This window comes from Vulpes vulpes, chromosome 7 (genome assembly GCF_048418805.1).
Source record: "Vulpes vulpes isolate BD-2025 chromosome 7, VulVul3, whole genome shotgun sequence".
Classification (NCBI taxonomy): domain Eukaryota; kingdom Metazoa; phylum Chordata; class Mammalia; order Carnivora; family Canidae; genus Vulpes; species Vulpes vulpes.
In genome coordinates, this window is record NC_132786.1 from 59,063,204 (window position 1) to 59,088,795 (window position 25,592).

At 50.7% G+C, this 25,592-nt stretch overlaps 1 pseudogene; it reads right to left on the reverse strand.

The window, feature by feature from the left end:
• Window positions 1-2,303: 2,303 nt before the first annotated feature.
• LOC140599548 (ubiquitin carboxyl-terminal hydrolase 17-like protein 6) lies at window positions 2,304-17,892 on the reverse strand (annotated as a pseudogene).
• Window positions 17,893-25,592: the final 7,700 nt, after the last annotated feature.

Below are 25,592 nucleotides of genomic sequence, written 5' to 3' on the forward strand. Positions count from 1 at the left end.
CATCTGCCTTTGACTCAGATCATGGTCCTGGGGTCCGGGGATTGAGTCCCACATCGGGCTCCCCATAGGAAGCCTGCTTCCCCTCTGCCTGTGTCTCTGCCTCTGTCTCGGTGTCTCTCATAAATAAATAAATAAAATCCTTTTTTAGAAAGTTGATTCTAGGGATCCCTGGGTGGCGCAGTGGTTTAGCGCCTGCCTTTGGCCCAGGGTGCGATTCTGGAGACCCGAGATCGAATCCCATGTCGGGCTCCCAGTGCATGGAGCCTGCTTTTCCCTCTGCCTGTGTCTCTGCCTCTCTCTCCCTCTCTGTGTGTTACTATCATAAATAAATAAAAATTAAAAAAAAAACTATAAAAATAAAAAGTTGATTCTAGTACCTAGAATATTTTTGAAAATCAGAGGTCTGTCCCCGAGTCTCACACATTCATATTCGGAATTCTTAAATTAAAAATCTGAATTTTTAAAACCACGTGTCCAGTCAAATCTCCTGCATAGTGATGTTTGGCAACTATAGATCACCGAACAGATGAGCATCTGAGATTTGAAAGTGCCCAGGTTCTGTGTCCCACACTTCCAGTTAGAGGCCAGAGTGGATGATCAGAACTCAAATCTAGAAGTTCTACTGTTGAGCCCAGTGGTATTTAACCATGTTGCACTTTTTGAAAAGGGGTGAGGGGTGGGAGATGTGCTTGTCGACTCTGACAGTTGGGGTGGCTGGTCCCTATTCATGGAGCTCAGGTTCCCTCCCCAAGTAGCTCTACCTTCTCTTTTTTTCTCCTCCATCTCTATTCCATCCTCATTTCAGGGAGTTAACTGGGCTATGCCTGGTTTTCCCTCTGAACCCCTCCCAGAAACCCTCTCTACATAGCAAGCTGCGGCCATTTCTAGGCATCCTTGGTCCACTAGAACCTCCCCAAAATTTTTAAAGAACACTTGGGAGCCCAGGGATCACTCGCCTCCCTGAAGATGATGGAGAAAGTTATCCTGAACTGAAGCATCCTCAGAATTACCTGCTTCAGCTCAGACACTGAGAACTGATCCTATCAAAACTTGAAATCCAACCAGGCATCCCATGACCTAACTGAATCTCTAATAAAACTTTATGAGGGCTCCTGTAGGCCCAGATAACTCCTGTGATGAGCTGGAAGACATAGGGATTTTGTTCTTGGATGGTCAGAGTCGTCAAATGTTTTTGAGTCTACTTGGGAACCAAGGAGCAGCTCTTGTCTTCCTGGAGAGGTTTCAGCTGACACCTGCCCAAATATCCTTAGAATTTTGTACTTCAGCTCAGCGTCAGGGAACCACCATTGGTCAATCTCAGCCAACTTGAGTCCCTGGAAATGTTTAAAGTCCTCTCCTTGTTCCAAAAAACGGGAACTTACCTTTAAAGGCACCGGATGGTGACTGCCCACCTACACCAGCAACTTCAGCACTTTCTAGGTTCACTCAAAAGCAGTATGAATCTCCTATGCTGGCCCGCACCCCATCCTGGCTCTCCTTCGCTCTTTTCCAGAAGAGGCCTTAGACTTTACCCTGTCACGGGAATTGCAGATGTGTGGGGTGAGGGTGCACCCGCCCCCGCCCCACAGTCCACTCGCTGCCCTCCTGGAGAAGGAAGGCCCTCCTGCAGGAGCCGGAGTCACTCACAGTTTCTAGCGCTGCAGGACCGTGACGTCGTCACCACACGCAGCTACGATGCACCCATATCTAGAGGAGGGCAAGGGCATCCCATGAATCGTCCTGTGGACGCGACCTCTCATCATGGGGGCTGTCACCCTCTGACCGCAACTAGGTCAGAGCCCCAGGGGAAATCAGCTCTGTGCATTGGGCCACGGGAAGCTCCTGGTGAAGTGCGCGCACCTGCTGGGGCCTCCTGAAGGCTTGAGCATGAAAGGTCTCCGGCCAGGCCAATGACCCATATCGGAGTGGGCCTGAGGCGTCCCGGGGTCCCCTGGTCTGGTTGCCCCAGGACACAGACCCCCGATGGACTCTCAAACCTCCCTTTCAATGGGGATACAGGCCAGCTCAGGACCCTGGTGACAGTGGGGAGAAGACACAGGCCTCGTCACGGGGGAGTAGGACGGCTGCTGAGCACAAGCACAGGCCCTCTGGCTGACCTGCCACAGGCCAGGCCCCGGGGCTGCCCTCCAGGACCCCGCTAGGGCCTGGGTGACCTTGCTCCAGGCTGGGGAGAAGCCTGAGGCCGGGAAGCTCACACCATCCCCAGCCTCCGCACCAGCAGGTGGCCCACCCCTGGGCTGCGGAGGGGCAGGTGCACACTCGGTGAACAGCAGGTCCGGCACCTAGTCCGTGGTGGTGAATCCATGATAGTCGTCTAAGAAGCTGCAAATTGAGATGACGTCCCTGCGCTGCAAGGCGAGCTTCAATTGTCGGACTTCCTGCTCCAGCAGCTCCGTCCGGCTGGAGTTCATCAGGGCGATCCGATGCCCCTTCCAGGCCGAGGCCCCTGCACCCTGAGTTGGGACAGAGGGGACATGCAGCCTGTAGGGAGCCACCGGGAGGCCAGAGAATCTATTTACAGAAGAGAAAATTGACATTCCACATGGAAGAGTAGCCTTTGCCATAGTGCATGGATTTCCCTAAGGAAAGTGCAAGGTATGTTTTGGGGGTGGGTGCACGGCCCCAGGAGCATGAGAGGCAGCACGCTGTGGACCCGAGAGTTTCCACACAATGCAGCTGAGCAAGCACTGATTCCCCACATGAGTCCAGGAGGGGCCACGTCCTCAGGTCCCCAGTCACCCCGTCAGGGTGCAGTGGGGTGGAGGACAAGGGTCTGAGGCCAGTTGAGCTGGCTCATTCACTCTGACTGTCTTCTGAGGATGAAGACACCTGTAGGTCACCATGGAGGACACTCCAAGGGCCAAAGACACAGGCTCCGTCTGACATGTGGGGGGCAGGAGGGCCCTGAGCAGGGCCTGGCTTCTCGGGAGGAAGGAATGAGGGAGCTGCTAGGAACTGGGAGCTGCAGCAGCTTCTGTCCAATCTGGTGAAGACCATTCTCAGGGGCTGAGTGGGGGCCCGTGCAGAGGGCGGCCGTGGGGGATCGATGCACGGCTGCAGCATTCTCAGGTGAGGTGTGGCAGGTGTGGGCTGGGGCCCTTGCTTGGCCGGAGGGCAGGTGTCTTCCTGGTCTGTGGGGTCATGGCTGGGCATCCACATGCACGTCGCTTCCTGGAGGACACAGATTACCTGAAATCCCCACAGGGGCTTCCTTGATGATCCCGGAAGTGTGCTGGCTGGGGCTCCACCGACTTTCTTTCGGGGGTTCAGGGTCCTGTCTAGGGGCATCTGGGCACATTTCTTGCCTGGAGTCTGGAGGGGCATTTGACATTTGTCTGCCAATGCGTTGCTGACAGCGGGACAGGTGTTCTCCTCAGGATACTTGGGTAGTGCCTTTGTGTGTCCCAGCTCATGTCCCTGGGAGCCAGCCTGGGGACCCTCGAGGGAGGCTCTGCAGGGCCTCTTGGGTCTCTGCTGCACAACCAGGCTATTAGCCCTGACACAGGGTTGGCGAGCCAGCTGAGGGGTGTCAGCGACCGGCACTTCCTGGGCACCAGGAGGTCCACCAGGTGGGCTGAGGCTAACTTTATGGGTACTCAGAGGAGATGTGGAATGGGACTGGACGGTCTCATCAGGGGTCTCAGTATGTGCCTTCATCGGCAGGGAAGGCTCAGGGATTAAAACTTTCAGGTAAAAATGTAGATGTCATATAGAGCATCCTATACAAGTTTTTGATTGGACTCCATGGGTACAGAATCAATATCCTAAAACATGGTGGCTTCAGAGATGACACTTTTACTCTTTGTGTCCAGGGATGACAAGTGAACATCAAGAATTCAGCAGGGCCCCAGGGCCTGTGAAGCCCAGTCAGTGACCAAGGCCTGGCAAAATGTTCCTGTTTTTCTTGGCCTCTGGTCAGTAAAGAAGACAAATAGACTTAGGTTTCCACCTTTCCTAAGACTTATACAATTTCCTAAACTTCATTATTCTTCACTATTCTATCCTGCACAAAGATGCCTCCTTTTCCAATGCAAAGGATCATAGTCACAAGTAGGAATGAATTGTCATGTCGATTCAAAAATGTTTCAGCAGACACGACCAATTCTGTAGGCGGAAGAAGCCATAACGACACTTTCAAACCACAAGCTAGCCCAGTGCCCTCCTACCTGCATCTAAACCTGCCAAGCCCACAATGTGGAAAAAGGCACAAGCCTACAACATATTCCAACTGAATCAAGAGAATATACAGGATATTGGGGTGGAATTCCCTGAGGAACAGTTAAAATGAGGCATATAAACACTGGATTTAGGATATAGACTCTTGTAGGAAAGGGAGTTTCAAAGGAATGTTTCACAAAAGCATAAAACCAGCCAGAGAATTTCGCTTGTGATGGACCCGGGCCACAGCTAGGCAGAAACTGGTATTCATCAAAACCTTCACAATCTTTGTAGATTGGGATCATAGTCGAGAGAGATGGAAGTGTAGAAGCAAAGCAAAGGATGCCATATTCCCAAATAATTCGTTACAGCTACAAACATTCTGGCTGGTGAGGAGAACGTGTTCCTATGTGATACCTGAGCTCCTTTGGAGAGTGATCTTCCCTGTCCTAGAGCACTGACGTCAAACACTCCTTGGCTCGCTTGAGGTTACTGAGGAAGAAAAAGGACATTCATAGAGATATCCACTGAACATAGAAACTGATCAAATTCTGTTCAGACAGGAGCAGGGGCAGTTAGGGAGGTTGAGAAAGACCTGAAGGTGCTGTCTGATGAGAGAGTCACGATTAGGACCTGGAATGGCCTGAAAGGTCTCTATGAGAAAGGGACCACACCCAAATCCCTTAATCCAATCAAGCGATTATAGACGATTGGAAGATCTTGCTCTTTCTGATATTTCAGTTTTGAACTGAAAGTTAGTTGAGAAAATGGATATAATATCTTGAATAACCTCAAACCCTGACCCCAGTTTTAATACCATTAGGTCTAAATTGAGCAGAAGTGTTGGTAAAATACCAATAGATCAGGAAACATGAGTCCTGAGGTTAATTTCCACAGTAAAATGTACCAATATAATTTCACTTGCAGAAATTCCAATCCCCACCAAATCCGCATGGACTCACACCTCCATTCACAGACACACACACACACAGGCGCACACACAGTCATAGAAATCGTTCTCATGAGGGCATCATTAACCTCCTTGCAGCTGCTGATTGGCTCAAACCCTGCTGCAGCTAAGAGGATTAGGGGGACGTCTTTCAAGTGGCTGAAACGTCACGTGACATTGGGGCAGTATAAAAGTCCAGGAGCAACGGAAGTGGCCAACCTCACTATCCCTCTCTCCCACGGGACACACAGTCTCCTGCAGTGGAGTCTGTCCAGGACCTTTCTCAGCCTCTCCTGATGGGCGTGAGGACCACAATTGCACTTCAGGTGAGTTTTCAGGCCACTGGTCTGACCTTCCCTGACAGAGCAATGGGACAGTGAGGAAATGATGGAGGGATTGGCCCTTCCTCCACGGGTTAAGGACTCTTTCTGGTTTAACATGTTCTGAGGACAGAGAATGAGCCAAGGCATGGCTGTGAATGCCCAAGACACCCGGAGGTTCCAATGCCAATGGAATGGGGCCTCAGGTGACACATTGGTGTGGGGTGGTGGACGAGCAGGGACAGAAGGCCCGTAAATGTCTCAGTGGGCCCTGCAGACCTAGAGAACACACAGGATCAGGGCACCTGGGCAGCTCCATTGTTTCAGGGACTGACTTGGATCAGGTCATGATCTCAAGCTCTGGAGATGGATCCAGGTCCTCACTGGGTTTCTGATAACTGGAGTGTGTGCTTCTGCCTCTGTCCTTCCTACAGCTCAGGTGATCACTCTTCCTCATACTCTCTCTCTCTCTCTCTCTCTCTCTCTCTCCCAAAAATAATTGACCTTTTTTTCAATAGGAGGATCACCTGGTTTCCAAGAGAAAAGAAATTCACCTCCCAAAGCTTCGATGGCAGTTAATTGGGGGCACTGCCACGAACACATGGAATGGAAGTGTTCAGATGGGCAGCTTCCCACCGAGTAGAGGAGAATGTGTTTTCCCAATAAATTTGGACTTAACTGTGGCTTCCTCTGGTGTCACAAGGGGCATTCACATGAGAGGGAAGCCCAGTTTCTTGATGCTTTTGCCCTTTGCGAGCTCCATGGTGCATCCCACTGGACCTCAATCGGGAGAAGTCCTGTCCCTGGTTTTGCTTCCACAGGGGATGTGGAGAGACTTAATGATAGTGTCAACAAGAGTCGTTGCTTAAGGGCGGCCTTCCTCAGAGCGGGGATGTGGCTTGGCCAGGAGAACGCAGGCAGGAAGGAGGAAAGAGAAGTGACAGGGGGAAAAGTGTGTTTGCACAACTCTCCTGAAGCTCACTAAGGCCTCCTTGGGAAGACAGTACAGGGAGCAGGCCCATGTCATGGTGAATAGGACTCATGTGTTTCTTTTCCCTCAGGCTACCTGAAACCCATCACCGAAGCAGACTGACTTGTCCCCCCAGGATGTGGGACAGATGGTGGCCCGTCACTCCCAGCTTGGGCCCCACAGCCCCTTGAGACCCCAGAAAGGCAAGAGGCCACAGACAGCAGGACTGGCCCTCAGAGTTCCCAGCACAGAGGAGGATCCCAGGGTGAGTGGGGAGGCTGCCATGGGTTTTGAAGCAGGAGCTCTGCCAGGGGTCTTGAGACAGGCTAGGCTCCCGGAAGATCGTGGCCCAGACTCAGTTGTCAATCGTGATATGGGCAGGAAATCCCCCAGGCTATACACTGGGACACTCAGAGGCTCTGAGCATCAGCCCCAGGGCACCATTAGATCAGATTGAGCCTTGTGTTTGTCCCGAGTCTTAATGATGTTTCCACCTGTCTTCAACCTGACACCTCCAAACCCTCTTCCACTTTCCTCCCTTCTACAGGATGGGGAGTAAGCATCCAGAGGTCTTCACTATACTGACACCTCACTAGCCAGATAGGATGTCCCCTGTCCTCATCCCATGTGCCACTCCATGAGGATGGCCTCCCATTCGTGTGCTTGGCAGGTTCACTGGCATTTGAGTGGATGAACTGAACACTCCCCTTTCCTCCACAGGTAAAGTGCAGGGACTGTGGGGCCTTTGGACACAAGGCATCAAGCACCAGATGCCCCATAAAACACTGGGGCACGACCCTCGTTCCTGTGGCCTTGGGCTGCAGGAGGCTGAAGGAGAATGTGGAGCCGGGGAGTCAGCGGCACCAGGCTGGGCTGTTGAACCAGGCTGAGAGGGAGAAGGCAGAGAGACGAAGGTGAGGATTGGGGCTTCTGACCCGAACTCCAGGGCTGATACGACAGACCCCGAGTCAGTGTGCCTGCACAGTGTGCAGGGGGACTGGGAGCAGGGCCAGGCTGGGCGAGGCAGGCAGAGGAGCTCCCAGGCTAACAGGGTCCACATCTGGGTGATGGAGCTGTCCCTGCTGATTTGGTGTGGGGTTTTGTAGCTGGACAATGTCCCTGCATCAGGGAATATATGGAGCTTGGCACATGCCAAGGCAGACTCTCTCATAGGCTCTGCATGAAAGAAACTGCAACTGTCATTGGCGGCACTCCTGGAGCACATACCAACCTCAGAGAACAGGCCTCTGTCCTTCATGACACATCACCCCCCTGCCTGTCCCCAGTAAGGAGCTGCCACCATGACTCTCCAGCAGCAGGACTCCTATCGCCTCATGAGCAGAGTGGATGGAAGAGCTGTTCCAATGGAGGAAGCATCGCTGTGAGGCAGGACTTTGCGTGTCCCCCCCCATGTCTCAAGTGCATCAACAGTCCTGTCATGCCTTTGTTCTGGACCAGCCTTGCAGCCGCATTCCCTACTCCTAGGTCAACAGATTCCATCTCTTTCTTTCCCTCTTCCGGGGGAGGGGGTGGTTACGAAGGACTTGGCCATTTGTTGGTTTCTTTCTTTCTTTCCTGAGTGTTCATTTTGCCTTGGTGCTGGGGCAAAACTCATGGAGTCCCGTGTGTTCTCTTTTCCCACAGCGTCCACACATGCCGATGCCCGTCTACACCACCAAGAGGCCTTCTATCCCTGATCCTGCCCTGCTGATGCAGCCACGTCCTGAGACCCCTGTCATGAGACTCCAGTGCCATTCCACATCACCTCTGAGTAGCACTAAAGTTAGCCTCAGCCCACCTGGTGGACCTCCTGGTGCCCAGGAAGGGCTGATCGCTGACCCCCCTCAGCTGGCTCGCCAACCCTGTGTCAGGGCTAATAGCCTGGTTGTGCAGCAGAGAGCCAAGAGGCCCTGCAGAGTCTCCCTAGAGGGTCCCAAGGCTGGCTCCAAGGGTCATGGGCTGGGACACACCCAGGCACCACCCAAGTATCCTGAGAACACCCATCCCGCTGTCAGCAACGCATTGGCCGACAATTCTCAAATGCCTCTCCAGACTCCAGGCAAGAAATGTGCCCAGATGTCCCTAGACAGGTCCCAGAACCCCCAAAAGAAAGCACGGTGGAGTCCCAGCCAGCACACTCCCAGGAGCACCCAGGGAGTCCCTGTGGGGATTTCGGGGAGTCTGTGTCCTCCAGGAAGCAGACTTGCCCGTGGATGCACAGCTGGGCCCCCACAGACCAGGAAGACACCTGCCCTCCAGCCAAGCAAGGGCCGCCAGCCCACATCTGCCACACCTCACCTCGGAACTCTGCAGCCCTGCACCGATCCCCCATGGCCGCCCTCTGCACGGGCCCCCACTCAGCCCCTGAGAATGGTCTTCACCAGATTGGACAGAAGCTGCTGGAGCTCCCGGTTCCTAGTCGCTCCCTCATTCCTTTCTCCCGAGAAGCCAGGCCCTGCTCAGGGCCCTCCTGCCCCCCACATGTCACACAGAGCCTGTGTCTGTGGCTCCTGGAGTGTCCTCCACGGTGACCTACAGGTGTCCTCATCCTCAGAAGACAGTGAGAGCGAATGAGCCAGATCCTGGCCTCGGACCCTTGTCGTCCGGCCCACTGCACCCTGACGGGGTGACTGCGGACCTGAGGACCCTCATGGACCTGAGGACCATGAGTCCCTACTGGACTCATGTGGGGAATCAGCACTTGCTCAGCTCCATTGCATGGAAATTCTCGGGTCCACAGCGTGCTACCCCTCATGCCCCTGGGGTCTGTGCACGGACACTGAACCCCAAAACACACCTTGCACTTTACTTTAGGGAAATCTGTGTGCTGTGGCAAAGGGTAGTCTTTCCTCTGGAAAGTGAATTTTCTCTTCTGCAAATAGGTTTTCCAAGAAATGCAGGGAATTTTGAATGAGCACTTGTCACTCCAATGGAAATAGAATCTAAGATGTTAAGGTGTCTGTGGTGTACACATGTCTGCCTTTGGGGTGTCAGCATCGAGCACCCACTATGGGCCCTGCAAATAGACATATTGTTTTCTACTGAGATGAGTTTTTCTAGACTGTGGTGGTAGCTTTGTGGGCATTGTGATGGGCAATATTTCATCTGTGCATTTCGGTTTTCTCAGCGTTAATTTAGAATTGTGTGTAGTGTTTTATTTCCCTTAATAAAATGTTAGCACCGATGAAATGCGTGCATGTGTTTCTTTTGATTTTGTTTACTTTTTTTATACTCAGCAATTCTGAAACTCTCTATAGTTAATTTAATTCCTCCAGCCTTAATTAACTGAGACGAGACAACAGCTTGATAGTTTTGGGGGATATGTAGACTTTGAGGGTCTCCTGCACACCCAGTCTCCTTCGTGAGTACTGCATAGGGAACATTGATCCCTGTTCACCCTGTGAGGGAGCCCTGTGTACTGTATGGGCCTTCAGTCGCAGGTTGGTCTGTAATGGGATGAGTGGGTGGTTTCCCTCTATACATATTCTGGATCCATCTTTAATGTTGGATCATGATGCCTCCTTTCTGAGACCTGGGCAAGGAGATTTTTTACCCTCCTGATGATATCCTAAGGAGGCAATGGTTGACAAGTTGTCCAAAGAGCACGAGACCAAGGCCACGGTCTCTCTCTCTCTCTCTCTCTCTCTCTCTCTCTGTCTCTCTCCCTCATTGTTCTCTTTCTGTCTCTCTTTCTCAGGGTTATCTCTGATATGGGCCCATGGAAACAATACAACACCATGTCAATGAAACCAAACCAAACCAAGCACTTCCATACTTGTATTCAGAGAATTTTTTTTTTTCAAAAAACAACTGACTGCTCTTTTCTCACTCCAGGGCACCTGTTTAAGGGTGTTCCCTCTCTCTGTGCGGATGCCTGTAGGTAGAGGGTAGAGGAGTTCCTCAATGAGTACCCTGGGCTTTTAAAAGACAGAGGCCAGTAGAGAAGCCACAGTGTGGGATCCTTCTCGCGCCCACAAGCCCTAAGTAACTCCCATTCATGCAATCATTATGTGACCCGGGTCAGAGTCTGGCCCCTTGAGCCTCAGGCCCCTGTCTCATCCCATAAATGCTGCCCTATTGCTATCTCATGGCTTCTGAGGAAAATGCAGCATCCTGGGCGCTCAAGAGATGCGTACATAAATAGAAATATTCCCTAATTTCTGGAAGCCTATGAAAATCCCAGAGGACCAAAGGTAGGAAGGCCTATCCTCACGGGGACATGTTGGGATTGGAACTAGCAAAGTAGCCTAAGGATTCTCGGACATGCAGGAATATAGGGCACAGGGGTGAGGAGGCAGGCAGGCTTGAGCAAAGGGCCTTAATGCTGGGCTCTCCAGCACAATTGGGACTTCATGGGCAGTGGAGGGGATTCTGTCCATGTGCACAGGGAGACCAGGGAGAAAGGCTAGCAGAAGAAGTCCTGAGCAGGCCTGTTCTCCCCCTCTCGTCACCTCACGTGTCTTGCTTCCCAGCCATCAAAAAACCAAACCAAACCAAACCAAACACAACCAAACACAGCCAAACCAAACCCAAACCTATCTTCCCAAAGGAAAATCCACTCTCATCCAGATATGGAAGATGACAGAGTTATCTGAACAAACTGGTATAGGTTATGGATATTAGTAATAGATGTATTTAGCACAGTTGAATGCACATTGGGTGAATCCTCCCCTCCTTCATCCATGGGGGAAAAATGGGGCCACTTGCAGGTGAAAGGATTGGAAGCAGTGAGCAGCCAGCTCTGAGTGTGGAAATGATGCTGAGGACCTGGGGTCAGTGTGAGCATGTCTGACCGTGTCCTCATGCATCCCTCATCCCATTGCTTATCTTCTCTCTATATTGAAAGACCATTTGTCCAAACCAGCATGGGTGGAGTGTCGGCAGCAATGTGTATGGTCATATACAACCAGCACCGATTTGAAAACCCAGAGAGAAATTCTCAACTGAATGAATGTGGGTTTTTAGGTTAACTAATGGTGCTATATAACAATTATATTTCTTAGGAACAAGATTGACTAATGCATTGTTTAAACGTAATTAATGTGTGATTATGCAGATTCTTATGATTTGGGCGGCCATTCTCATGTTGTTTTAAACTTTGGTCACATAAACGTGCATTTAATGTTTCCATTATTTCCTTTCAGAATGAATTATAACATTCACGAATCACAGTTATTAGAAAATAATGTGAGAATTTGAATTTTGTGGAGAAAATACCAGGGTTTCTTTAAATTTTATTTATTCATCAGACATATTGAGATAGAGAGCTAAGGGGATAGATCTGTGCCAGCTGGAGAGTGAGATGGAGCCTCTCACTGAGCAGGGATCCAGACTGTGCACGGCAGACCCCAAAACCAAACCACATTGTTGGAAAAGTCTTGAAAATGTCTCTGAGTTGGGAGGTGGATCGGATGAGAGAGGAGGTCAGTGTAGCAAAGTGCAAAGGACTTCAGTGCTTCCCACACCCTGAAATACTGAGTAACACCGGGCTCCACGGATCTAATCGACTTGGATGTGGGGACATAGATGCCAAGACATGAACATGTTTCATTGTTTGTTTCTGTTTAAGATTTATTTGTTTATTTATTTGAGAAAGGGAGAGACCAGAGAGAGACGACAGAGTAGCTGGAGAGAGGGGGGCCGAAAAAGAGAGGGAGAGAGGTTCTCAGGGAGTCTCCCCAGTGGCCGTGCTGCTGGATTCGGGGCTCCCTCCCACATTCCTGAGACCCACATGTTTGGCCTTATTTCTCATTTCCAGGTAAGAAGCATGAGACAGCAAGGCCCTCAAGCAGACATTATCTAGGACACTCCAAGGGCAAAAGCAGCCACATTGGAAGGAATTGGCAGCATCGGATTCCCTCCTGACGGCGGGGCTCCTCCTTATCCCCCACTGTCTCCCGTCTCTGCACCCAGTGTCTTCACTCCATGCTCTTCCTCTGTGAGATATTTCTTAAAATTCCATTCTCTCCCCGAGTTCCCTTGCTTGCTTGTGGAGTCTTCAGGTTCCATGTTTCCTTCAATTGTTTGTTTCTGTGTGATCACTGGCATGTGAGCCCCAACATGCTAGAGTCACCACGTGGAAATGATTTACTGAGATGTCTCCAAATGGAAAAATCCCTAATGCAACAAAATGTGTTGATTCCATATATATTCCAAATCGTGTATCACACACAGTATCACTAAAACTTTTAAAGACAGCTATGGTTTTCCTTTTAATATTCCCCTGGCTATTTGGGGTCTTTTCTGTTTCCACACAAATCTTAAGATGATTTGTTCCCACTCTTTTTGAAAGTCCTCTCAAAGTGTTTTGATAGGGATTGCATTAAAGGTGTAAATTGCCCTGGGTAGCACTGACATTTTCATAATATTAGTTCTTTCTGTCCGTGTGCATGGAATATTTTTCCATCTCTTTGTGTCTCCCTCCATTTCTTTCAGAAGTGTCCTGTAGTTTTTATGGTATAGATCCTTTACCTCTTTGGATAGGCTGATTCCTAGGAATCTTATGTTGAATAGCAGGGGTGAGAGTGGCCATCCCTGCCTTGCTCCTCATCTTAGGGGAAAGGCTCCCAGTGCTTCCCCATTGAGAATGATGTTTGCTGTGGGCTTTCCGTAGATGGCTTTTAAGATGCTGAGGAAGGTCCCCTCTATCCTACTTTCTGAAGACAGGATTAGCTCGGTCCACTGCCAGAAGAGTGAATGCAATGGCTTCTTCTTAAGAAAATAAAACACTGTATTGAAACCTTCTCATCTCGCCCTCTGTAACAGGAGCCTAATGTATTTAATGTCCCCTTATCACCACAGGGGTGGGGTTCTTTTCCCATTAAAATGAGCACTTTTAATAATATCACCTTGGAATGGATTGTTCTCATCTCCATGCCTTTACTGTGCTTGATTTCTATGAAGTGGAGAGGCAGAGCTAAGATGTGGTCCATCTGTGGTGTCTTCAATTGGAGCAGCTGGTAATGGGATGATGCACGCCTCACGGGAGGAGGCAATCTCCCTAGAAGCTGTTTCCCCAAGTTTCCTGCCTGAGCTCGAACCTGCCAGGAGACACATGCCCTAGGATATCTCCTGTGAAAAGTCCTGACTTTGTTTTCTCCTGCTGGACAACACAAAACCTCAGGAAGGGGAGTCAGGTAATCCTTCAGCTTACATTCACCCACCATGGACAGGAACCTACCCTCCTTGTCAAGCTCATAGACCATTGATTGGATGTGGCCTCCCAGCTTAAACCTCCATATAGTGCCATGGAATCTAGCCTTGGGGCTATCCCCAAAACCCAGTTTCAGCCCAGATCCCCGCTGTGAAAACAATTCCAGCCTGACATCTTGCCACAGGTTGATGGAGCCAGGACTCAACACATTGTAACCTGGAAACAGGTAGCAGATCTACCTAGAACTTCATCCAGGATTGGCAATTCCGGTGTCCCAGGAAAGAACTAATGAATCTGTTCTGTTGGAGGCTCTGCAGATTCTTTGGTCTGTCCTCATGAGTAATAGATCTCGATATAGAGCGACACCCCTCGAGTGACTAATGGATGCCTGGACAGGATGAGCATTGACGTCCAGACACCTAACCAGAGAATCCATCTGCTGACTGTCCAGCTTCCACAGCCCCCACAGTGTGCTATCCAACCATCTCCCGTCATCCCTCCTAGGGGTCTCTGCTAGCCTTGGACAGAGATGGTGTGCTTCTGGTTCAATCTACTCCCTCCACCCTAACTTCTCATACAAGCATCTTCCTGGTCAGAGCTCTCATAACTGAAGAGACCCTGAAGAATAATGTCCCTATGTGCCATTGCATTTCCTCTGAAATGGCTGCTGGCGCTTCCCCTATATTGAGCCAGTGAGTCAGAGTGAGAAATTCCCATGGGGGGAGGATATGAATTTGAGCTGCAGGTGACCTAGAGGTGGCTGTGGGAATTCCACTCACGGGAAGCAGGCAAAGAAGCTTCTGTGAGGAGCCAAACTGGAAATAAAATAACTATTTCAAGGTTCTGAAATACTGGGGAGAAAAAGCCTGCACACCAAATCATATGTGGGAATTAATTATCAAGAATAAAAAAAACACACAACTTTGTAATAACTTTTTAGTGCAAAAACAAACAAAGCAGATGCAATATTCTGCATAACAATTTCAGAAAAATAATATCAACAAGTACAGAAAACGTCTTCTAGGAGAAAACATGGTGTAACTTGCAGAACTCTGGATGGGATCTTTTTCTAAATCAGAAATTCAGATATTTATAAAACAATTTCAGATTAACTTGTTAATTTCTGTTTATAACCAATTTACAAATTGCCAGGATGATTTCCCTACATGTGTTAGAAAATGGATTTCACTAAGACAAACTTGACATTCCGGATTGGTAAGCACGCTTTGACATTCCTATAGATTTACCTAACGCAAAACTGCAGCATCTGTGTAGAGGGGGCAGTGTATGTGTAGGCGCACAAAAGCAGGACCCCCAGCACGTTGTGGACTTCACCGTTTCCATCCAGTGCAGGGGAGGAATTGCTGGTTCACCACATCAGTCCAGGTGGGGACGTATCCTCATTCCAACAGACACCCTCTCAGGGTCCTCTGCTGTGGAGGACAAGTCCCCGAGTCCATGAGCTGTCTCATCCCCTATGACAGTCAGCAGAGGACGGGGATACCTGCAGGACTTCTTAGGGAACTCTTGGCAGGACATGCACACAGGTTCCCTCACTCTTTACGACACAATAAACTGTATTGGTCAAAAGAAACACTATTCCCAGACAAGAAAAAAACCTTGACACTTTGTATCTCGAATCTGCCTTTGATACATGAAAATCTACAAACCAGTGTGATTTCTTCTGCACAGATCCTATTGCCCCTTACTCTCCAGTAAGGGTGGCATGTCCAAGTTTGAATACAGAGTGAAAATAACATTACGATGTGATGTTACAACTGCACATCTATGGTCACACTCAGAGGTATTTGGTGGTCATGCAATAATATCCATTCTACAATAATTTGACAATCTCTTCTGTAAAAATAAAAAGATAACGCAGAGCACCTATAACCTGACCTCAAAAACCTTTTGCTAGATTCATGAACTTGGCACTGTTTTCCAGAGGTATCAACCCAGGTCCAAATTTGAATTTGAACTGGTCTGAAATCCAGAGTCCACTTCTGTGTCAGGAGGTGCCTCAGAGCAGATGGTAGCAAAATAGTCGTAAAAACTTATGTTCAAAGGACGCTGGGCATTTCCCTTTGGAATACGAGTCCTTGTTAGTTTCCTTCTCTTCAGTGTTAATGTGGGAGAGAGTGAAGTGAACATAATATAATCAACGTGATTCCACCAGGCTGGATGCAGTTATCTCCCCCAAAATAAGCATTTAATTCCTTTCTTACAATTTCCAAGCAATGACCAAAAGCAATGTGTATTGCTAGCACGACCCCACAAATACTTTTGTTTAGGAAAATATTCTTTCAATATAAATAGAAGAGAAGCAATGGGAAGTGGGAGCATCACGGGAGGGTCAAATAAAATCACTCCAACCCCAGGTCCACTCTCAACCATGACTGCTCACTGCCTCTCACCTGCAAGTGGCCCCCCTCTCCCCAAGGCTGAAGGAGAGGCAGGTTCCTCCATACACCCCGTATGAAATCCACACTATCCCAATATAAGATCCTGACAAAGAACCAGTTTTAAATATCAGTGTCCTCTAGTTTCAGTTGAAGGCCATATCCCATGAACACACCAGATAGATGGTTCTTCCACACACACTGAACACACACTTCACACAACACAAAATATTTCCAGGATGGGACTGTGTTCGGGTTTGGAGTGAGTGACGCTGTGTTTGTGGGTGTGTGCGCCCTTGTGCACCAAAGTTAGGAAGCGCATCCCTGGACTGCTTCCCCAGACCTCTGTCCCTTCTTGCTCGTCCTCTTGGTAGGTCTGGCTCTCCCTGGCACACGCGGGACTTTGGCCACGTCCCCGGCCACCTGAGGTGGGATCATCCCAGCTGCAGTGGTGAGCAGGTCGAAGGTCTGTTGAGGATGATTCTTCGGCATCTCAGGTGTGTATTTGGAGTGGTGAAGGATGACTGCGTCCTCAGGAAGAGCAATTTCTCTTCTCCTGACATTGAGTTCAGGCTTAGGTCGGTTGCGTTCTTGGAGGCATCTCCACTGGTCTAATGTCATTTGTTGCCTTGAGGTCTCTTCCCCACGCTCCTCCAACTCAGGAAGGTTCACAGAGGGATCCGTTGCTGGCTCTCCTGAGGCCTCACCCACCACCGTGGGATCTGCCTCGGGAGATGCGAGTCCTCCCTCGACTGACTCCCTCCCAAGGTCTCTTTCCAGATCAGTCTTCTGCATATGAAAGAGAACATAGGCAGGTTGGCTCAGCGCGTAAGTCACATCACAGGCGCTGACCTTAGCATCATCCATTTTATACCACTGGCCATTTCCTGCCTTTACAAAACAGAAGTAATGTCCACTGTGGCAACTCCTCCCAGCATGCACCAGCACGGCATAGAGCACATAAACCAAGGGTCCTGCCCTCTGCTCAGACAGGTAGTGTTGCATGTCAAGGCGCTCAGGATATTGCACCTCCTTAGTCATTTTGTGGCCTGTCAAGTCTGAGAATCTTTTCAAGGCCAGGATGAGGACCTTCGGGGAAGTGTGCAAAGTCAACACCTTGGACGCAAGGTGTTCTCTAGACACTTACTACAATGGTAGGCATTTTCACCTTCCAGCAGTTGGGGCTTCACCAACTGCTCCAAAGCTTGGCTGACACTCTGAGCACTCTGAGCAGCCCCGATGTCCAGGCTGATGTCCAGGTAAGGTTCCAGAGTGCTCGAAATGCCTTGGCAGTGGAGACACTGGATTTGCGACTTCCAGTACCCCCCAAAGAGTTGCTGGATGAGGGTGCTGTCCTGAGGACGCTCAGGGTCTGAGGGCTTGTCCTCAGGCAAGCATGCTTGCTGCATTGCATCCAGAATGAACATGAGATACTCATGGGCATCTTCCTGCTTGCCTCTGTGGAAGGCGGCCAGCAGGAGTGGCAGGGGCCGGAGCACACGTCCAGGATGGCAGAGAACCCGCGTCAGGTGAGCCTGCAGAGTACACAGCATGCAGGATGTCTGCTTCCTACAGGTGGTCCCGTGCTGCTGGGACAGCATGTAGCTGGCGAGGGGCTCTGTGTAGGTCAGACACTGCAGGGTCGCATTCACATAGCAAGTGTTGCCCATGTTCTGAAGCCCAGCGCCCACCTGGGAAAGGCTCTTCCAACTCAGAGGCGTCTTGGTGGGAGGCAGCCCTGGTGCTGCGGGAGCCAACGGGTCAGTCGGGGAGGAGAGTGTCTTTGATGCAGGGGATGTCCTCTCGGGCACAGAGGGTCCTCCATGGACTTCAGCACCGCCTCTCCTTGACCAGCATGACTGGGGTTTGGGAGAGGCACTGAACTGAGGCTCCTCTGAGCGGGGGAGGTGGGCAGCCTCCATGCCTGCAGAAACAGTGTCCACAAGATACATTCAACCAGGAGCTTCAGGTGGCAAAGGGATGCTCCTCTCACTGAGCCAGTTTCCAAATGGCAGATTGTGACCCTCACCTCCACCTTTTATGGCTTTTGGCCCTGGGATAAGGCACAAAGTCCTCTAATCCACACTAATTGCTTGATTGGATTATGGGATTTGGGTGTGGTCCCTCTCTGAGGGAGACCATTCAGGTCAGCCCAGCTCCTAACCTTGCCTCCCACAAAAGGCAACACTTTCAGATTATTCTCAACCTCCTTAACTGTCCCTGCACCTTTCTGAACAGAATTTGTTCAGAGTTTCTATGTTCAGAGGAAACCTTGTTGAATGTCCTTTCCTTTGAGTAACGCCAAGGAAGCCAAGGAGTGTTAGACATTAGTGCTCTAGGAGACGGAAGATCACTCTCCCAAAGGAGCTATCACATAGGAACACGTTCCCCTCACCAGCAGAATGTTTGTAGCTGTAACCAATTATTTGGGAATATGGCATCCATAGCTTGCTTCTACACCTTCATCTCCGTCTACTACGATTCCAATATACAAAGATGATGAAGGTCTTGATGAATACCATTGTCTGCCTAGGTGTGTCTGAGGTCTAGAAGTGAAATCCTCTGGCTGGTTTTATGCTTTTGGGAAACATTTCTTTAAAGCTCCTTTTCTGACAGGTCTATATCTTAAATCCAGTGTTTATATGCCTAATTTTAACTTTTCCTCAGGTAATTCTACACCAATATTCTTTATGTACTTTTGATTGAATTGGAGTATGTCGTAGGCTTGCACCATTTTTACACATTATGGTTTTGGCAGTTGTAGATGCAGGGAGGAAGGCACGGGGTTAGCTCGTGGTTTGGAAGTGTCATTATGGCTTATTCTGCTTACAGAATTGGGAGTGTCTGCTGAAACACATTTGAGTCGAAACGACAATTCATTCCTACTTGTGGCCATGACCATTTCCAGTTTATGCATTTTGAACAGTCTTAGGAAAGGCGGAAACCTAAGTCCATTTGTCTTCTTTACTAAACAGAGACCAAGACAAACAGGAGCATTTTGCCAGGCCTTGGTCAGGGACTGGGCTTCACAATCCCTGGGGCCCTGCTGAGTTCTTGATGTTCACTTGTCGTCCCTGGACACTAAGAGAATAAAAGTGTCATCTCTTAAGCCACCACGTTTTAGGATATTTATTCTGTAACCACGGTCCAAAAAAAATTTTGTGTAGGATGCTCTTTATGATATCTCCATGTTTAAATGAAAGTCTTAATTGACAAAATGAATATTACATCATGAATATCCTCAAAGTCCGACCCCATTTCTATTGCCATTAGCTCTAGATTTAGCAGAAGTGTTGGTAAAATACCATCAGTCAGGAAACATGAGTCCTGAGGTTAATTTCCACGCTGAAATGTACCAATATTTTTTCACTTGCAGAAATTTCAATCTCCACCAAATCCGCATGGACTCACACCTCCATTCACAGAGACACACACACACAGGTGCACACACAGAGTCATAGAAGTCCTTCTCATGAGGGCATCACTAGCCTCCTTGCAGCTGCTGATTGGCTCAATCCCTGCTGCAGCTAAGAGGATTAGGTGGATGTCTTTCAGGTGGCTGAAACGTCACAAGCCCTTGGGGCAGTATAAAAGTCCGGGAGCACGGAAGTGGCCATTCCTGACCATCCCTCTCTCCCACGGGACACACAGTCTCCTACAGTGGAGTCTGTCCAGGACCTTTCTCAGCCTCTCCTGATGGGCGTGAGGACCACAATTGCACTTCAGGTGAGTTTCGGGCCACTGGTCCTACCTTCCCTGACGGAGCAATGGGACAGTGAAGTAATGATGGAGGGATTGGCCCTTCCTCCACGGGTTAAGGACTCTTTCTGGTCTAACATGTTCTGAGAACAGAGACTGAGCCAAGGCATGGCTGTGGATGCCCAGGACACCCGGAGGTTCCAATGCCAATGGAATGGTGCCTCAGGTGACACATTGGTGACGGGTGGTGGACGAGCAGGGACAGAAGGCCCGTAAATGTCTCAGTGGGCCCTGCAGGCCTAGAGAACACACAGCATCAGAGCACCTGGGCAGCTCCATTGTTTCGGGGACTGACTTGGGTTGGGTCATGATCTCAGGGTCTGGAGATGGATCCAGGCCCTCACTGGTTTTCCTGATAACTGAGTGTCTGCTTCTCCCTCTGTCCTTCCTACAGGTCAGGTGTTCACTCTCCATTTCGCACGCACACACTATCTCTCGTAAATAACTTACATTTTTCAAAATAAGAATTACCTGGTTCCCACAAGGTAAAAATATATATATTTCTCAGATTTCGTAGGGCTGTATTGGGGACATTGCCAAGAACACATGAAATGGAAGTGGTCATAGGCTCAGATGGGCAGCTTTCCATGGAGTAGAGGAGAATGTGTTTCCCAAGTGACTTTGGACTTAATCATGGCTTGCCCCGGTGGGGCATTCAGATATTAGAGAGGGAAGTCCACTTTCCTGAAGCCTGTTCACTTTGAGTCCTCCATGGTGGATCCCTCTGGACCTCAACTGGGAGAGGTGCTGTCCCTGATTTTGCTTCCAAAGGGATTTTGGAGAAACTTAGTGATAGTGTCGGCAAGAGTCCTTCAAGGCAGACTCAACAACCTTCCTTCTTGGTGGCATCCGTCAGAGCAGGGATGTGGCTTGGCCAGGAGGGCATAGACAGGAAGGAGGAAAGAGAAGTGACAGGGGGAAATGTGTGTTTGGCACGACTGTGCTGAAGCTCACTGAGGCCTCCTTGAGAAGACGGTACAGGGAGGACGCCTAGGTCAGGTGAATAGGACTCTCTTGTTTCTTTTCCCTCAGGCTATCGGAAACCCATCCCTGAAGCAGACTGACTTGTCCCTCCAGGACGTGGGACAGGTGGTGGCCCATCACTCCTAGCTTGGGCCCGACAGACCCTTGAAAACCCAGAAAGGCAAGAGGCCACAGACAGCAGGACTGGCCCTCAGAGTTCTCAGACAAGACAGGAGGATGCCGGGGTAAGTCGGGAGGCTGGCATGGGTTTTGAAGCAGGAGCTCTGCCAGGAGTCTTGAGACAGGCTAGGCTCCCGGAAGACCATTGACCAGACCCTGTTGTCCCTCCTGACATGGGCTGGAATCCCAGCAGTCTACACATTGGGACACTCAGAGGCTCTTAGCATTAGCCCCAGGGCACCATAACATCAGATCCACGCTTGTGTTTGTCCCAAATCTTAATGATGTTTCCACCTGTCTTCAACTTGACTCCTGCAATCCCTGCTCCCTGCCCCTCCCTCCCATTGGCTGGGGGAGGATGCATCGTGAGGTCTTCACTATGCTGGCACCTCACTAGCCAGATAGGATGTCCTCTGTCCTCATCCCATGTGCCACTCCCTGAGGATGGCCTCCCATTCATGTGCTTGGCAGGTTCACTGGCATTTGAGTGGATGCACTGACCACTCCCCTTTCCTCCACAGGTAAAGTGCAGGGCCTGCGAGGTCTTTGGACACAAGGCATCAAGCATCAGATGCCCCATAAAACAGTGGGGTGTGATACTCCTCCCTGTGGCCTTTGGTTCCAAGAGGCTGAAGGAGAATGTGGAGCCGTGGAGTCAGTGGGACCTGAGACACAAGGCTGGGCTGTTGAACCAGGCTGAGAGGGAGAAGGCAGGGAGGCGAGGGGTGAGGAATGGGGCTTGTGAACCGAAACCAGGGCTGACACGACAGACCCCGAGTCCGGGTGCATGCACAGTGTGCAGGGGGCCTGGGGGCAGAGCCAGGCTGGGCGAGGCAGGCAGAGGAGCTCCCAGGGTAACAGGGCCCACATCTGGGTGATGGAGCTGTCCCTGCTGATTTGGTGTGGGGTTTGTGGCTGGACAAGTGTCCCTGCACCAGTGAATGTATGGAGCTTGGCACATGCCAAGGCAGACTCTCTCATAGGCTCTGCATGAAACAAACTGCCTGGACGACCTGGTGGGTCACTGTAGTCAGGGGGGGGGCAGAGGTGGGCATAGAGTGGCTGAGGACGGAAAGGACCAGTTTGGGCCAAGGCCCGAGCAGGTGTCTGGCTGGAAGCCAGGGAAGGGAGTTCCTTCTCCTTTCCCTGCTGTGATCTTGTGCAGGCAAGAAGCCGAGCAGAGGAAGGCCCTGCTCCACAGGTTCCCCAGGAGACCCCGGGACGGGCAGAAGCGCACCTGGAAAGAAGAAACGGAATCTTGTGACTATGTGGGGGTGAGTGTGTGCTGCTTCCCGGGCTGTGCCCTGGGGACTCGCTGGGCTCCATGGGCCTCCTGGGGGAGGCGGGGCCCCACTTCCACTCTGACCAGTGGCAGTAGAGTGGTGCGGTGTTTGCACCAATCTTTTCCTTGGTGCCTCTAATGCTTTGTATGTGTGTGAACAGTAGCTGGTTGATGTGTGAAGGTCATTGGGGGGCACTCCTGGTGCACATACCAACCTCAGAGAACAGGCCTCTGTCCTTCATGAGACACCCCCCCCCTCCGCCCATCCCCCCTCAGGAGCTGCCACCATGACTCTCCAGCAGCAGGACTCCTATAGCCTCATGAGCAGAGCAGGTGGAAGAGCTGGTCCAATGGAGGAAGCATCGCTGTGAGGCAAGACTCTGGGTGTACCCCCCCCCGCCATGTCACAAGTGCATCAGCAGCATCCTGTCATGCCTTTGTTCCAGTCCAGCCCTGCAGCCGCATTCCCTACTCAAGGTCAACAGATTCCATATCGTTCTTTCCCTGTTCCGGGGCAGGGGGTGGTTACTAAGGTCTTGGCCATTGGTTGGTTTCTTTCTTTCTTTCCTGAATGTTCATTTTGCCTTGATGCCGGGGCCAAACTCTTGGAGTCCGGTGTGTTCTCTTTTCCCACAGCGTCCACACATGCCGATGACCGTCTACACCACCAGGAGGCCTTCTGTCCCTGAGCCGGCACTGCTGATGGAACCACGTACTGACAATCCAGTCGTGAGTGTCCGGTCCCATTCCACGTCTCGTCTCAGAAGCCCTAATGCTAGTCTCAGCCCATCTGGTGGACCTCCTTGTGCCAGGGAAATGCCGATCGCTGACACCCCTCAACCAGCTCGCCAACCCTGTGTCAGGCCTGATAGCCTGGTTTACAGAGGAGAGCCAAGACGCCCTGCAGAGTGTCCCTCGAGGTTCCCCAGGCTGGCTCCAAGGGCCATGAGCTGGGACACACCCAGGCACCACCCAAGTATCCTGAGGAGAACACCCGTCCCGCTGTCAGCAACGCATTGGCAGACAATTCCCAAATGCCCCTCCAGACTCCAGGCAAGAAATGTGCTGAGATGCCCCTAGACATGTGCCAGAGCCCCCGAAATAAACCGCAATTGAGGCCCTCCCGCATAACTCCAGGCATCGAGGAAACCCCTCTGGAGATTTCGGGGAGTCTGTGTCCTCCAGCAAGCAGACGTGCCCGTGGATGCACAGCCGGGCCCCCACAGACCAGGAAGACACCTGCCCTCTGGCCAAGCAAGGGCCCCCAGCGACACCTGCCACACCTCACCTGGAGACGCTGCAGCCCTGCACCGATCCCCCATGGCTGCCTTCTGCGCCGGCCCCCAGTCAGCCTCTGAGAATGGCCTTTACCAGATTGGACAGAAGCTGCTGGAGATCCTGGTTCCTAGCAGCTCCATCATTCCTTCCTCCCGAGAAGCCAGGCCCTGCTCCGGGCCCTCCTGCCCCCCACCTGTCGGACGGAGCCTGTGTCTGTGGCCCCTGGAGTGTCCTCCACAGTGACCTACAGGTGTCCTCATCTTCAGAAGACAGTGAGAGCGAATGAGCCAGCTCCTGGCCTCGGACATTGTCCTCCAGCCCACTGCACCCTGACGGGTGACTGCAGACCTGAGGAAGTGGCCTTTCCTGGACTCATGTGGGGAATCAGCGCTTGCCCAGCTGCTTTGCATGGGAATTCCGGGTCCACAGTGTGCTACCTCTCATGCTCCTGGGGCCGTGCACAGACTCCCACCCCCAGAAACACCTTGCACTTTCCTTAGGGAAATCCATGCACTATGGTAAAGGCTACTCTTCTTTCTGGAATGTCAATTTTTCTTCTGCAAATAGTTTCTTCAAAAAATAAGGAATTTCAAATGAGCACTTGTCACTCCAATGGAAATAGAAACTCAGACTTTAAGCTCTCATTGGCGTACACATGTCTGCATTTGGGTTTTCAGCTTCGAGCACGCGCTGTGGGCTCTGCAAATGGACATTGTGTTTTCTCGTGAGATTAGTTTTTCTTGACTCGGGGGTGGTAGCTTTGCGGGGACTGTGATTGTCAATAGTTAACCCATGCAGTCCGTTTACTCTTTAGTGTTAATTTAGAATTGTGTGTAGTGTTTTTCCCTTAATAAAATATTAGCATGGATGAATAGCGTGCATGTCTCTCTTTTGTTCTTTTTTTGTGGGGTTTCTATTGTGCAGCATTTCTGAACCTCTCCAAAGTTATATTAATTCCTCCAGCCTTAGTTACCTGATGGGAGACAGCAGCTTGTTGGGTTCAGGGGATACGTAGACATGAGGATCTCCTGCACACCCAGTGTTTTACGTGAAGTACTACACAGGCCACATCGATCCTTGAGCATCCAGCGTGGGTGCCCTGTGCTCCACATGGGGCCGCGGTCGCACATGGTCTGTAATGGGATGAGTTGACGGTTGCCCTTTATACATATCCCGAAACCCCCTTCAATGCTGGATCATGATACGTCCTTTCTGAGGCCTGGGCATGGAGATTTTTCACCCTCCAGATGATTTCCCAAGGACGCAGTGTTTGGCAAGTGGGCACGTAGTGGTCCAATAGCACGAGACCCAGGACCGGTTGCTTCCCTCTGACTCTCTCTTTCTCTGTCCCTCATGCTCAGGCATATCTCTGACATGGGCTCATGGAAACAAAACCATACAACACCATGTGAAACCAAACCAAATGGAACCAAATGAAATGACCCCAAACCAAACCAAACCAACCCAAAGCACATCCATAGTCATGATGAGAGGATTTCTTTTTTTAGGAGAAACAACTGACTGCTCTTTCCTCATTCCAAAGCACCTGTTTAAGGGTGTTCCCTCCCTCTGTGCAGATGCCTGTAGGTGGAGGGTAGAGGAGCTCCTCCATGAGCACACTGGGCTTTTAAAGTCAGAGGGCAGGGATCCCTGGGTGGCACAGTGGATTGGCGCCTGCCTTTGGCCCAGGGCGCGATCCTGGAGATCCGGGATCGAATCCCACATCGGGCTCCTGGTGCATGGAGCCTGCTTCTCCCTCTGCCTGTGTCTCTACCTCTCTCTCTCTCTCTCTCTCCCTCTCTCTCTCTGTGACTATCATAAGTAAATTAAAAAGTTAAAAAAAAATAAAAGCCAGAGGGCAGTACAGAAGCCACGATGTGGGATCCTTCTCCTGCTCCCAAGGCCTAAGAAACTCCTCTTCATGCAATCATTATGTGACCCAGATCAGAGCCTTGTCCCTGAGCCTCAGGCCCTGTCTCATCCCATGCTGCTGCCCTATTGTTATGTCATGGCCTCTGAGGAAAATGCAGCTTCCGGGGCACTCATCGGATGTGTGCAGTAATAGAAATGTTCCCTACTTTCTTGGAAGCCTATAAAGATCCCAGAGGTCCAAGGGTGGGAAGTCCAATCCTCACCCGGCATGTCTCCTGGATGACCTTC